Source organism: Eptesicus fuscus, chromosome 1 (genome assembly GCF_027574615.1).
Source record: "Eptesicus fuscus isolate TK198812 chromosome 1, DD_ASM_mEF_20220401, whole genome shotgun sequence".
Classification (NCBI taxonomy): Eukaryota; Metazoa; Chordata; class Mammalia; order Chiroptera; family Vespertilionidae; genus Eptesicus; species Eptesicus fuscus.
In genome coordinates, this window is record NC_072473.1 from 56258954 (window position 1) to 56273366 (window position 14413).

Genomic DNA, 14413 nt, shown 5'->3' on the forward strand with positions numbered 1-14413 from the left:
ACCTTTACCGACACATCTCCTAAGACAATGGAAACTAAGGACAAAATAAACAAATGTGATTACATCAAAAAGAAAGCTTTTGCACAGCTAAAAAAAAACAAGAGAGCCCACTGCATGGGAGAACATATTTGCCAATGATACATACAATAAGGAGTAATCTCCAAAAATTTTTAAATTCTTCATTGTTAAAAGTATCACATACGTTCTCTTTTGTTCCCCATTGACCCCCTCCAGCCCATCCCGCCACTCCCCTGCTCCAGGCATTCAGCACCCTATTATCTGTGTCCATGGATTATGCATATAGGCATACAAGATTTTTGGTTTATTAACTCTCACCCACTCACCCTCCCATGACTTCCCTCTGAGATTACACATTCGGTTCCAGGCTTCCATGTCTCTGGAACCACTCCATTCATCAATTTATTTTGTTACTTAGACTCCAAGTATGAGTGGGATCATGTGATACTTGTCTTCCTGAAACTGACTTATTTCACTTAGCATGATACTCTCCAAGTCCCTCCATGCTGTCTCAAAGGGTAAGAGATTCTTCTTTTTTACTGCTGCATAGTATTCCATGGTATAAATGTAACACGGCTTTTTTATCCATTCACTAGAGGCCTAGTGCAGAAATTCGTGCACACGTGGGGTCCCTTGTGGTGTCCTGAAGAGATCGGGACCCAGCTCAACCCCCCGCCTCGCAGCCCTAGCTCGTGCCCACAGCCTCACAGCCCCACAAACCTGCCTGGCACCATGCCTTGGCCTAGCGCCGCCCCATCACCTGCTCCACCATCTCACCTGCAGGATGATCAATCGGGGCTGGGCCCCCTGCCGGGCTCCCTCAGCACCTGGGACCTGGGCGGATGCCCCGCCCCCCACTGTTGCCGCTGGTCACTGTCTGCAGGGCTTTCCGCAGAGTGATCAGCCCCGCTCATAACCGCCTTAGCCTGGCGCTGCCCACTCACGTGCTCCAAAATCCCACTGCAGTCCCGCTCTCATCAGGGCCCATTGGGGCTGGCAGCCCCTCCACTGCCGCCCGCTGCCAGTGCCATGTCTCCAGTGCCCACCATATTCTGTGCCACTCCCTGGTGGTCAGCGCACGTCATAGCGAGCGGTCGAATTCCCTGTCTCCTGGTGTCCCTGTTGAACTCCTGGTTGAACGACTGCCTGAGGGGGCAATTTGTATATTAGGCTCTTTTTATATAGGATCTACTGGTGGGCACTTGGGCTGTTTCCAGATCTTAGCTCTTGTAAATTGTGCTGCTATGAACATAGGGATGCAATCATTCTTTCTTATTAGTGCTTCTCATTTTTTAGGATATATTCCTAGAAGTGGGTTCACTGGGTCAAATGGCAGTTCCATTTTTTTTTATTTTTTGAGGAAACTCCATACTGTTTTTCATAATGGTTTTACCAGTCTGAATTCCCAGCAACAGTGTACTAGTGTTCCCTTTTCTCCACATCCTCACCAGCACTTGTCATTTGTTGATGGTAGCCGTTCTGACAGGTGTGAGGTGATACTTCATTATTGTTTTAATTGCATTCCTCAGTTGATCAGTGACTTTAAACATTTTTTCATCTCTCTCTGGGCCATCTGTATGTCCACTTTTGATAAGGGTCTATTTAGATCCTCTGCCCATTTTTTAATTGGATTGTTTGTCTTTCTTTTGTTAAGTTGTATGAGTTCCCTACATATTTTGGATATTAACCCTTGATCAGATGTATCATTGCCAAATATGTTCTCCCATACAGTGGGCTCTCTTTTCGTTTTGTTGATGGTTTCTTTTGCTGTGCAGTAGCTTTTTTATTTTGATGTAGTCCCATTTGATTATTTTCTCCTTAGTTTCCTTTGCCTTAGGAGATGTATCTGTAAACATATTGCTGCAAGAGATGTCTGAAATTTTGCTGCCTATGGTTTCTTCTAGGATTTTTATGGTTTCACAACTTATATTTAAGTCTTGTATCCATTTTGAGCTTATTCTTGAGTATGGTGTAAGTCAGTGGTCTAGTTTCATCTTTTTGCATGTATCTGTCCAATTTTCCCAACACCATTTACTGAAGAGACTATCTTGACTCCATTGTATGCTCTTGCCTCCTTTGTCAAATATTAATTGAGCATAATAGCTTGTGTCGATTTCTGGGTTCTCTGTTCTGTTCCATTGATCTATATGCCTGCTCTTGTGCCAGTACCAGGCTGTTTTGATTTGTGACTTTGTAGTATAACTTGAAATCTGGTATTGTGATTCCTCCAACTGTTTTTTCTTTCTCAAAATTGCTGCAGCTATTCAGAGTATACTTTGATTTCATATAAATTATTGGAGTATTTGTTCTAGATCTTTGAAATATGCCATTGCTATTTTAATAGGGATTGCATTAAATCTGTAGATTGCCTTGGGTAGTATGGACATTTTAATGATGTTAAGTGTACCAATCCATGAACACGGTATATTCTTTCACTTGTTTATACTTCTATCTTTTTTCCAACATCCTGTAGTTTTCCCAGTAAAGGTCTTTGCCTCCTTTAAGTTTATCTCTATGTATATTAATTTTTTTTGTTGCAATAGTAAATGAGATTGTTTAGTTCCTCTTTCAGATAATTCATTATTGCCATATAAAAAAGCCATCTATTTTGGGGTGTTGATTTTCTATTCTGCTACATTGCAAAATTCACTTATTAAATCTAGAAGTTTTTTGGTGGAGTCTATAGGGTTTTCTATGTACAATTTTGTGTCATCTGAGAATAATGAGAGTTTTACTTCCTCCTTTACAATTTGGATACCTTTTATTTTTTCTTTTGTCTGATATTTGTTGCTAGGATCTCCAATATTGTATTTAATAAGAGCGGTGAAAGCAGACATCCCTGTCATGTTCCTGTTCTTAGGGGAAATGGTTTAATTTTTTGCCCATTGAGTATGATCTTCACTGAGGATTTGTCATATAGTGCCTTTATCATATTAAGATTTGCTCCCTTTCTTCCCACTTTGTTGACAGCTTTTATAAAAAATGGATTTGGATTTTGTCAAATGCTTTCTATGCGTTAATTGATATGATCATGTAATTTTTGTCTTTCAATTTGTTTATGCAATGTATCACATTTATTGATTTGCAAAAATTGTATCAGCCTTTTATCCCTGGAATAAATCCCTCTTGGTCATGGTGTATGACCTTTTTAATATATTGCTGGATCCGATTTGCTAGAATTTTGTTGAGGATTTTAGCATCTATGTTCATTGGGTTATTGGCCGCTAATTCTCTTTCTTTGTATCTTTTGAAATGAGGATAATTCTGGCCTCATAAAGAGTTTGGAAGTGCACCTTCCTTTTCGATATTTTGAAATAGTTTGAGGAGTATAGGTGTCAATTCTTCTTTGAATGTTTGGTAATATTCCCCTGTGAAGTCGTCCAGACCTGGGCTTTGTTTGCTGGGAGTTTTTTTTATTACTGCTTCTATTACATCAGTTGTTATTGTCCTATTCAGGTTTTCTGTTTCTTCCTGATTCAGTTTTGGGAGATTGTATTTTTCTAGCAATTTGTCCATTTCATCAATATTGTCCAGCTTGTTGCCATATATTTGTTCATAATATATTCTTACAATTCTTTGTATTTCTTTGGTGTCAGAGGTTACCTCTCCACTTTCATTTCTGATTTTATTTATTTGGGCCCTCTCTCTTTGTTTCTTGATTAGTCTGGCTAACAGTTTATCAATTTTGTTTATCCTTTCAAAGAACCAGTTCTTGGTTTCATTGAATTTTTTAACCTCTATATCATTTATTTCTGCTCTGGTATTTATTATTTCTTCCTTCTACTTACTCTGGGCATTTCTTTGTTCTGTTTATAGTTCTTTAAGTTATAGGGTTATATAGTTTATTGCTGATTTTTCTTGTTGTTGTTGTTGTTGTTGTTGTGTGTGTGTGTGTGTGTGTGTGTGTGTGTGTGTGTGTGTGTGTGTGTGTTTTGAGGTATTCCTATAGTGCTATGAACTTCTCTCTCACGACTGCTTTTGTTGTGTCCCAGAGAATTTTGTTTGTTGTGTGCTCATTTTCATTTGTTTCTAGGAAGTTTTTTATTTATTTCTTGATCTCCTTGGTAACCCATTCATTGCTTAATACCATGCAAGTTATCCTCCATGTGTTTGAATGTTTGGGGGTATTTTTACTGTTGTTGATTTCTACTTTCATTCCACTGTGATATGAGAAGATGCTTGATATGATTTCAATCTTCTTGAACTTGTAGAGACTTGTTTTGTGTCCTAACATGTGGTCTACCTTTTTGAATGATTCATGTACACTTGAGAAGAATGTATATTCTGCTGCTTTGGGATGAAATGTTCTATAAATGTCAATAAAATCCATCTGATCCATTGTGTCCTTTAGAGTCACTGTTTTCTTGTTAAGATTTTGTCTGGAATATGTATCCAGTGAAGTCAGCGGGGTCTAAAAGTCCCCTGCTATGACTGTGTTGTTGTCAATCTCTCCGATAAAGTCCTATGGAAGATTTTTTATATGTTTAGGTGCTCATATATTGGGTGCATATAAGTTTACCAGGGTTATATTCACTTGATGGATGGATCCCTTTAGTATTTGTTTTTTCAGTGGGGCATCTCAGTAATAAGATGCCATAAAAGATTTTTTAAAATAAATCTTTATTGTTCAGATTATTACAGTTGTTCCTATTTTTTCCCCCAAAGCTCCCCTCCAACCGGTTCCCACCCCACCCTCTGCCCTTACCCCCCCCCATTCTCCTCATCCATAGGTGTACGATTTTTGTCCAGTCTCTTCCCGAACCCCCACACCCCTTTCCCCCAAGAACTGTCAGTCCACTCCCTTTCTATGCCCCTGATTCTATCATATTCACCAGTTTATTCTGTTCATCAGATTTTTTATTCACTTGTTTTTTAGATTCACTTGTTGATAGATATGTACTTGTTGTTCATAATTTTTATCTTTACTTTTTTCTTCTTCTTAAAGTATACCTTTCAGCATTTCATATCATACTGGTTTGGCGGTGATGAACTCCTTTAGCTTTTTCTTATCTGTGAAGCTCTTTATCTGACCTTTAATTCTGAATGATAGCTTTGCTGGGTAAAGTAATCTTGGTTGTAGGTTCTTGCTATTCATAACTTTGAATATTTATTGCCACTCCCTTCTGGCCTGCATAGTTTCTGTTGAGAAATCAGCTGACAATCATATGGGTACTCCCTTGTAGGTAACTAACTGTTTTTCTCTTGCTGCTTTTAATATTCTCTCTTTGTCTTTTGCTCTTGGCATTTTAATTATGATGTGTCTTGGTGTGGTCCTCTTTGGATTCCTTTTGTTTGGGGTTCTCTACACTTCCTGGACTTGTAAGTCTATTTCTTCCACCAGGTAGGGGAAGTTTTCGGTCATTATTTCTTCAAATAGGTTTTCAACATCTTGCTCTCTCTCTTCCTCTGGAACCCCCATAATTCTGATGTTGGTATGCTTGAGGTTGTCCCAGAGGCTCTTTACACTGTCTTCATATTTTTGGATTATTTTTTCTTTTCTGGTTGGGTGGTTTTTGCTTCTTTGTATTTCAAATCTTTGATTTGATTCTTGCGATCCTCTAGTCTGCTGTTGGAACTCTGTATATTATTCTTTATTTCAGTCACTGTATGCTTAATTTCTAGTTGATCCTTTTTCATATCCTTGAGGGTCTCACTAAATTTATCAGTGGTTTCTAGAAAATTCTTGAAAAACCTTATAACCGTGGTTTTGAACTCTATATCCAGTATTTTCCTTCAATCCATTTCTTTCATTTGTGACTTGTTTCTTTGTCTCCGCATTTTGGCTGCTTCCCTGTGTTGATAGAGTAGCTTTGTGTGCTAGGTGTCCTATAGGGCCCAATGGCTCAGCCTCCCCAGTTACCTGAAGTGGACACTCTTGATGCACCCCTTTGTGGGCTGTGTGCGCAGTCTTGTTGTAGTTAAGCCTTGATTGTTGTTGGAATCACTGGGAGGAATTGGCCTCCAGGCCAACTGGCTGTGAGAATCAGCTGTGTCTAGGATGGGAGAACTTCTGTGCTGGAGACACCCTTATGGGGCAAGACTTGCTTCAGTAGGGCTTTGGTGCTCACTGAGTCTTCCCCCTGAGTGTGTTCCTTATTGATATGAGTTGTAATCTGGATGGTCCCACTCTGACCACTGAGTACACTGGCTCTTGGATCTCTAAGGAGGTGCTAATTTATCCTCTGCCTGAGGCCACCCAGCAGGAGATATGGAGAGATATGCAGATTCCTCTTCTTTGTTTGGGTTTTGGAGGTGCCCAGATGAGGCCCAGCTGTGAAGCAATGCAAGCTGCTGTGGGGCCTTAGCCCTTCTTTTGGATGTTCTGGGTCTCTCTGAACCAGCTTCAGTTTGTTAGGTAATTTTAGATTGCAAAGGGCCAGGCCATTCATATGCAAAAGCCTCTGTGCACAGTTTGGGTGGGATGGGGTCTCAGGGAATTAACAGGGTGGAGCAAACAGCTATGGCTGATCTTCAGCTGTGCCCTAAGAGGCCCTGGGGTCTCAGTGTCCCACAGTAATCACTTCATGCATCTCTGAGAGAAAGCCATCCTCGAGTTCTGACTGATGCTGTACAGTCCAGTTTCTCCCCTTATGAGTCTGGGTCCCCAGAGTCTCACCTGAACTGGAGTTCAGAGCAGTTGGGAGCTTGTGTCTCCCTCCCGATTGAGAAAGACAACTGCGTACTCTGTTGCCAGCCCTTTCCACACGTGTACACCTCCATGCTTCTGCACTTTACTTCCGCAGCTCCTCTGAGTCTCAGTGTGCTTTTCTCTTTCCTTCTAGTTGTAGAATTTCCACTCAGTCAGCCTTTCTGTGGTCTGGATGATGTGCGTTTTGTTTTTTAGTAGTAGTTTTGAAGTGGTTGTGTGAGGCAGCAATTTCAGGTGTTTACCTATGCCGCCATCTTGGTTTCTCCCCTTTAGTATTATGTAGTGACTTTTGTTGTCTCTTGTGATGGCCTTCATTTTGAAATCTATTTTGTTGGATATGAGTATTGCTATTCCAGTCTTTTCTTTTCGTTTCCATTTGCATGAAAAATTTCTTTCCATCCCTTCACTCTCATCCTGTGTGTGTCTTTTGTTCTGAGGTGTATCATGCAGTTAGGTCATGCTTTTGTATCTATTCAGCTTCCCTAGGTCTTTTGATTGGAGCATTTAATTCATTTACATTTTATGTTAATATTGATAGGTACTTATTTAATGCCATTTTAATTCTGTGTGCCTTTGTTTCTCTATTTCTTCTTCTCATTACAGCAGTCCCTTTAGCATTTCTTATAATGTTGGATTGTTGGTGATGCACTCCTTTAGCCTTTTTTTTTGGTCTGTGCTCTTTATTTGACCATCTATTTTGAATGATAGCCTTGCTGAATATAGTAATCTTTGTTTCCAAGCCTTGCTTTCCATTACCTTGAGTACTTCATGCCATTCCTTTCTGGCCTGTAAAGTTTCTGATGAGAAATAAGTGTCAGCCTTATTGAAGCTCTTTTTAGGTAACTTTGCTTTTCTCTTGCTGCCTTTAAGATTCTCTCTTTGTCTGTAATTTTTGGCATTTTAATTGTGATGTGTCAGCCAATGAGCTTGTTTGGGTTATTCTTGCTTGGGGTTCTCTTTGCCTCCTGAACTTGTGTGACTTTTTCCTTTAGCAGGTTAAGGAATTTTTCTGCCATTATTTCTTCAAACACCTTCTCTATCCCTTTTTCTATTTTTGCCCCTTCTGGCATACCTGGTATTCTAATATTGATATGTTTCATGTTGTTCCACAGCTTCCTTAAGCTGTCCTCCTGATTTTTAATTGTTTTTTCTTTTTGGTTCTCTGATTGAGTGATTTTTTTTTAACCCTGTCTTCTAATTCACTTATTTGATCCTTAGCTTCCCCTAATCTGCTGTGTATTCCTTCCCATGTGTTCTTTATCTGTGCTATATCATTCTTTATTTATGACTCTTATTTTTTTCATAGTTACTATATATTTTCTCATGCTGTTGAGCATCTTTACCATCATTACTTTGAACTCTGTTTCAGATAAATTTCTTATCTCTGCTTCATTTATCTCTTCCACTAGAGAATTCTCTTGTTCTTTCATTTGGGTGTTGTTTCTTTGTCTCCTCATTTTGGCTGTCTATTTGGGTTTGTGACTGTATATTAGGTAGGTCCTCTACACCTCTCTATCTCTAGTGCAGGACAGTGTCAGACACTGTTTCTGATTAATTAGATACAGCAAAGACTCAAAGCCTCCAGAGATCACTTTTGTCTACAGATCGATAGGATTCTAACTTGAATTGCCCATGGCAATAGTCCTCAGGTTGGTGGAGAGTTATTTTTCAACAGGGTGGGGCAGTCATGACTGCCTGGAGGCTAATTGTTATTTTTTGTCTCTTACCTGGCCTCAGGGCAAGGGGTTTTCGAATAGGGTAGAGCAACTGTCTTCCCCACAGTTAAGGCAAATGTCTATGTGGGAAAGATGCCTCCACTGCCTGAGGGAATGACTCAGCATTGGAAACTGGGGGTCTCTGACTTCTGAGCTCTATCCTGAGTCCCCAATCTTGGCTTCTGCTCACACAGCTACAGTCCCCTCTGCCTTCCCTCTGTCGGAGCACAACGTGTGTGGCTCAACAGGGAATTTTGTGTACTTCCCCTTTTAGAGAATGCCTGAATTTCTAGCAGTCATTCTCTGGCAGACAGCAACCATGCTGCTTTTCACAGCCATATATTGTGTGGGTACCCTCCTCAGTTCTGGTGCTCTCTGCTGGGGGGTGGACGGGCAGCTTGGGGATTAGATTCCTGAATTCTCAGTGGCAAGCACCACGGCTCAGATGTCTCTCCAGATCTTCAACTGCTGTCTGTGGGCACCTGGACAGCCCTTTTGTGCCTATGCTCCTCCTACCAGTCTCTATGCGGTCTCCACTTTTGGTCCTTGGGTATCAGGGTTCTCTCCAGGGAGTCTTCTGTTGATTATTCAGGAAGTTTTTTCTGTGTTTCAGTTGTAATTCCAGTTTGTCCCTGCAGCATCCACTTACTCCGCCACCATTTTTAATCCCAGTAATCTCCAAAATTTATAGGGAACTCATACAACTTAACAGAAGGAAGATAAACCATCCAATTAAAAAATGGGCAAAGGACCTAAATAGACACTTCTCCGAAGTGAACATGCAGAAGGCCAAAAGGCATATGAAAAACTTCAAAGTCACTAATCATCTGAGAGATGCAAATAAAAAAACAGCAAGAAGCCACCTCACAACTGTCAGAATGGCTATCACCAACAAATCAACCAATGACAAGTCTTGGCAAGGGTGTGGAGAAAAGGGAACCTTCGTACACTTCTTGTGGGAATGCAGACTGGTGCAGCCTCTGTGGAAAATAGTATGGAGTTTCCTCAAAAAATTAAAAATGGAACTCCCATTTGACCCAGTGATCTCACTTCTAGGAATATATCCTAAGAAATCAGAAACACTCACCAGGAAGAATATATGCAGCCATATGTTCATAGTAGAGCAATTTACAATAGCTAAGATTTGGAAACAGCTCAAGTATCTATGAGAAGATAAGCAGATTAAAAAATTGTGGTACATCTATACAATGGAATACTATGCAGCTGTAAAAAAAAAGAACTCTCACCATTTGCAATGGCATGGATGGACCTAGAGAGAATTATACTAAGCAAAATAAGCCAGTCAGAGAAAGATAAGTATCACATGATCTTACTCATATGTTGAATCTAATGAACAACATAAACTGATGAATAAAAATAGAATCAGAGACATAGAAATATCAAACAGACTTTCAAACCTCAGAGGGAAGATAGGGGAGAGTGTGTGTGGAGGGAAGATATCCATCAACGAACTCATATGGATATATACATAACCCATGGACACAGATAACAGGGTGGTGAAGGTCTGGGGTGGGGGGCGTGGGCAGGATGGGAGAGGCCAATAGGAGAAAAGGAGGACATATGTAATACTTTCAACAATAAATATTTTAAAAATAAATAAATAAATAAAATAAAAACATAAAGCCAAAACAAAATAGTGGTACATCTACACAATGGAATACTATGCAGTTGTAAGAAATAAAGAACTCTTACTATTTGCAATAGCATGGTTGGACTTGGAGAGCATTATGATAAGTGAAATAAGTCATTTAGAGAAATATAAGTATCATATGATCTCACTCATATATTGAATCTAATGAAGAACATAATCTGATGAAAAATCGATCCAGAGACATAGAAGCATGGAACAGACTGTCAAACCTCAGAGGAAAGGCAGGGGAGAGTGGGTGGGTGGGTGAGAAGATGTCCATCAATTAACTTGTATGCATATATGCATAACCCAGGAACACAGACAATAGGGTGGTGAAGGCCTGGGAGATGGAGGCGGGCTGGGAGACTCAATGAGGGGAAAAGGGGAAGTATGTAATACTTGCAACAATAAAGATTTTTTTAAAAATGAAACTAGACCATCAACTTACGCCATATACAAGAATAAACTCAAAATGGATAAAAGACTTAAATATAAGTCATGAAACCATAAAAATTTTAGAAGAAATCATAGGCAACAAAATCTCAGACAACTCTCATAGCAATACGTTTATGGAAACATCTCCTAGGGCACAGGAAACCAAGGAGAAAATAAACAAATTGACTACATCAAAACAAAAAGCTTCTGCACAGCAAAAGAAACCATCAACAAAATGAAAAGAGAGCACACTGCATGGGAGAACATATTTGCCAACGATATATCTGATAAGGGGTTAATATCCAAACATATATAGGGAACTCGTACGACTTAACTAAAGAAAGACAAACAATCTAATTTAAAAAAATGGGCAAAGACCCTATATAGACAGTTCTCCAAACTGGACATGCAGATAGCCAAAAGGCATATGAAGAAATGCTCAAAGTCACTAATCATCCGAGAAATGCAAATCAAAATGACAATGAGATATCACCTCATACCTGTCAGAATGGCTATCATCAACAAATCAACAAATGACAAGTGTTGGCAAGGTTGTGGAGAAAAGGGGCCCTAGTACACTGCTGGTAGGAATGCAGACTGGTACAGCCACTGTGGAGAACAGTACGGAGTTTCCTCAAAAAATTAAAAATGGAACTCCCATTTGACCCAGTAATCTCACTTCTAGGAATATGTCCCAAGAAATCAGAAACACCAGTCAGAAAGGATATATATACCCCTATTTTTATAGCAGCACAATTTACAATAGCTAAGATTTGGAAACAGCCTCAGTGCCCATCAGGAGATGAATGAATTAAAAAACTGTGGTACATCTACACAATGGGATACTTAAGCTGCTGGAAAAGTGAAAGAACTCTTACCATTCACAATAGCATGGATGGACCTGGAAAGCATTATGCTAAGCGAAATAAGCCAGTCATAGAAAGATAAATATCACATGATCGCACTCATGTGTGGAATATAATGAACAACATAAACTGATGAACAAAAGTTGATCCAGAAACACAGAAGCATTGAACAGACCGGACACCTCAGAGGGAAGGTAGGGGAGAGTGGAAGGGGGTGGTGGTAAGAGATTAACCAAAGGACTTGTATGCATGCATATAATCATAACCAATGGACACAGACAGTAGTGGGATGAGGGCATGTGCTGTCAGGTGGGAGTGGTCTGGGAGGTCAATGGGGGAAAAGGAGGCATATGTCATACTTTAAACAATAAAGAATTTAAATTAAAAAACAAACTATGTTACATTTACACAATGGAATACTATGCGGCAATAAAAAAAGAAAGAACTCCTACCATTTGCAACAGCATGGATGAACCTGGAGAATATTATACTGAGTGAAATAAGCCAGTCAGAGAAAGATAAGTATCACATGATCTCACTCATGTGTGGAATCTAATGAACCAAATAAACAGATGATCAAAAATAGACCCACAATCATAGAAGCATGAACAGACTGTTGAACCTCATAGGGAAGGCAGGGGAGTGTGGGTGGGAAGAGATCAACCAATGAACTTGTATGGATATATTCACGACCGTGGATACAGGTGGTGAAGGCCTGGGGTGGGAGAGAGAGGTGGGTTAGAAGAGGTCAATGGGGGACGGATAAAAATAAAAAAAAATAAACATCTAACAGTCCTCCTTCTTGAAATTTATCTTAAGAGAATAATTAAAGTGTAAGTCAAGAGGTATATTCAAGGGTCTTGTTGGTAATAAAAAACTGGCAACAGCTTAAATATCTGACAATAAGAGATTGGCAAAATTATTGTTGTAACCATATGACAGCAAATATCTACACTAATAAAAGAGAAACATGCAAATTAACCATCACTCTGCTAGGCCAAGCCACACCCACCAGCCCATCAGGAACAAGTATGCAAATTAACCCAACCAAGATGACGAGGCCCATAGTGGACAGGTAGCGCTGGGGCTGCTGGGGTGGATGGGAGACACAAACCCACAGGGAGGCTGGCACCCAGCAGCCCCAAGCCCTGCCATGGCCACGCTGGGGCTGTGGGGGGCCAGATTGGAGACACAAACCCCACAAACCCACAGGGAGGCTGGCACCCAGCAGCCCCAAGCCCAGCCACGGCGGACCTGGGGCTGCTGGGGGCCAGATTGAACACACAAACTCACAGTACTGGCACCCAGCAGCCCCAAGTTACTTGGTCGAGGCGCTGGGGCTGCTGGGGGAGCGGGGAGGCAGCTGAGACACAAACTCACAAGAAACCTGTGGAAAGGGAGATAAAGTATCATAACTTTATCTCCCTTTCCAAAAGATGAGAAAACTGCCCCTGGTTTATTTAGTGATGTGGCCCACACCTTTCTACAAATACAGGGTATGTTATGACCACTCCCAGGAAGGTCTGGTCAGAATACCGTCTCCAGGGAATAACACTACTGTGGCAAATCATCTAAGAGAGGAAACAAGCTTTTGTTGGGTTTATTCCGAAGGTCAGAGAACATGCCACCACAACATATGCTGTGTTGTTATATTGATGATCTTGAGCTGCAGATGCTTGAAAAATAGCAAATGCATGCAGAGGCTTTCACTGAAGTCTCCTGATCTTCCTAAAATCAGACCCCCCAAAATGAGCTTAAATGTCATAGGTCCCCTTGACGGGAGAAGTGTCATCAGGCAGAGAAGACTGACTTCTGTCACAGGACAGGAGAGTAGAAGTTGACATCACACCCAAACTTGGTTACAAACTATTTCCCCCACCCTCATTGATCTTTACTAAAAATCATTTACTCTCCTCTAAGAGGCCTACATCTCCTGTCCTCTTTCCCTAGGAAGAAGGTATTTAAATCTGCATTCTAAGCCACCTCGGGGAGTTACTCATTTTTCCCTGGGATCTCCCACATGTACATAAGGTGCACATGTTAATGAACTTTTGTTTTTCTCTTGGTGATATGTCTTTCATTACAAGGGTCTCCACTAAAAACTCAGAAAGGTACAGGAAAACTATTTTTCCTCCTCCATAATTCTATCCTGGGAAATCAAGTCCCTCGCTGAACAATGAGGTTGGCTCAAATGCCAAGCAGTCTTGGCTGACAGGAAGGAAGCTTCTAGGGAGAAATCAATGATATTGGCATCAAAGTGGGACGGAGGGCACACACATGGTTGCTGGTGGGAGTTTAAAGTGGTTCAACATTTTTGGAGAATGATTTGGCAAATTTGATAGAAATGTTCAAGGTACATCCAAGAGTCTTCTTCTAGGAATCGCATCTACTGAGATAAAGCACAAGAGCATAAGCCCTGGTCAGAACCCAGGATGCTACTGCGGGCTCCCCTTCCACTATAGAAAAACCACCTGGGAACAACCTGCATTTTTAGGACAAGGTAGCATCTATACTAATAAAAGAGTAATATGCTAATTAGACTGAACATCTTCCAGACGACCTTCCAGATGTCCTTCCGGATGTCCTTCTCGACAAAGCCATGTTGGCGGGGCCAAGGCAGAGAAGGTTAGAGGCAATCAGGCTGTCAGGGGATAGCAGTTAGGGGGATCAGGCTGGCAGGCAGATGAGCAGTTAGGAGCCAGAGGTCCTGAGGGGTCCCAGATTGGAGAGAGTGCAGGCCGAGCTGAGGGGACCCCCTTCCCATGCACAAATTTTGTGCACTGGGCCTCTAGTGTAGACATAAAAGTAGACAATGTAGATCTATATTTATTGAAATGGACAGATATTAAAAAATGCTATGTGACAAGTACAGGGTAACACATAACAAATGAAGAAATGGAACATCAGGAAAATTTAAGTGTTCTTTTTGTTTTCCAGCAGAAATTTATTTTGCAATGTTAATTTGATTATAATTTTGCTTTCAAATGGATAACATTTACTTTTAAAATTATACATTTAGATGATCTGGTGGCAATTGATTCTTATTCCTAAGCAGCATACATTCTCCCCTTTCCAAGAA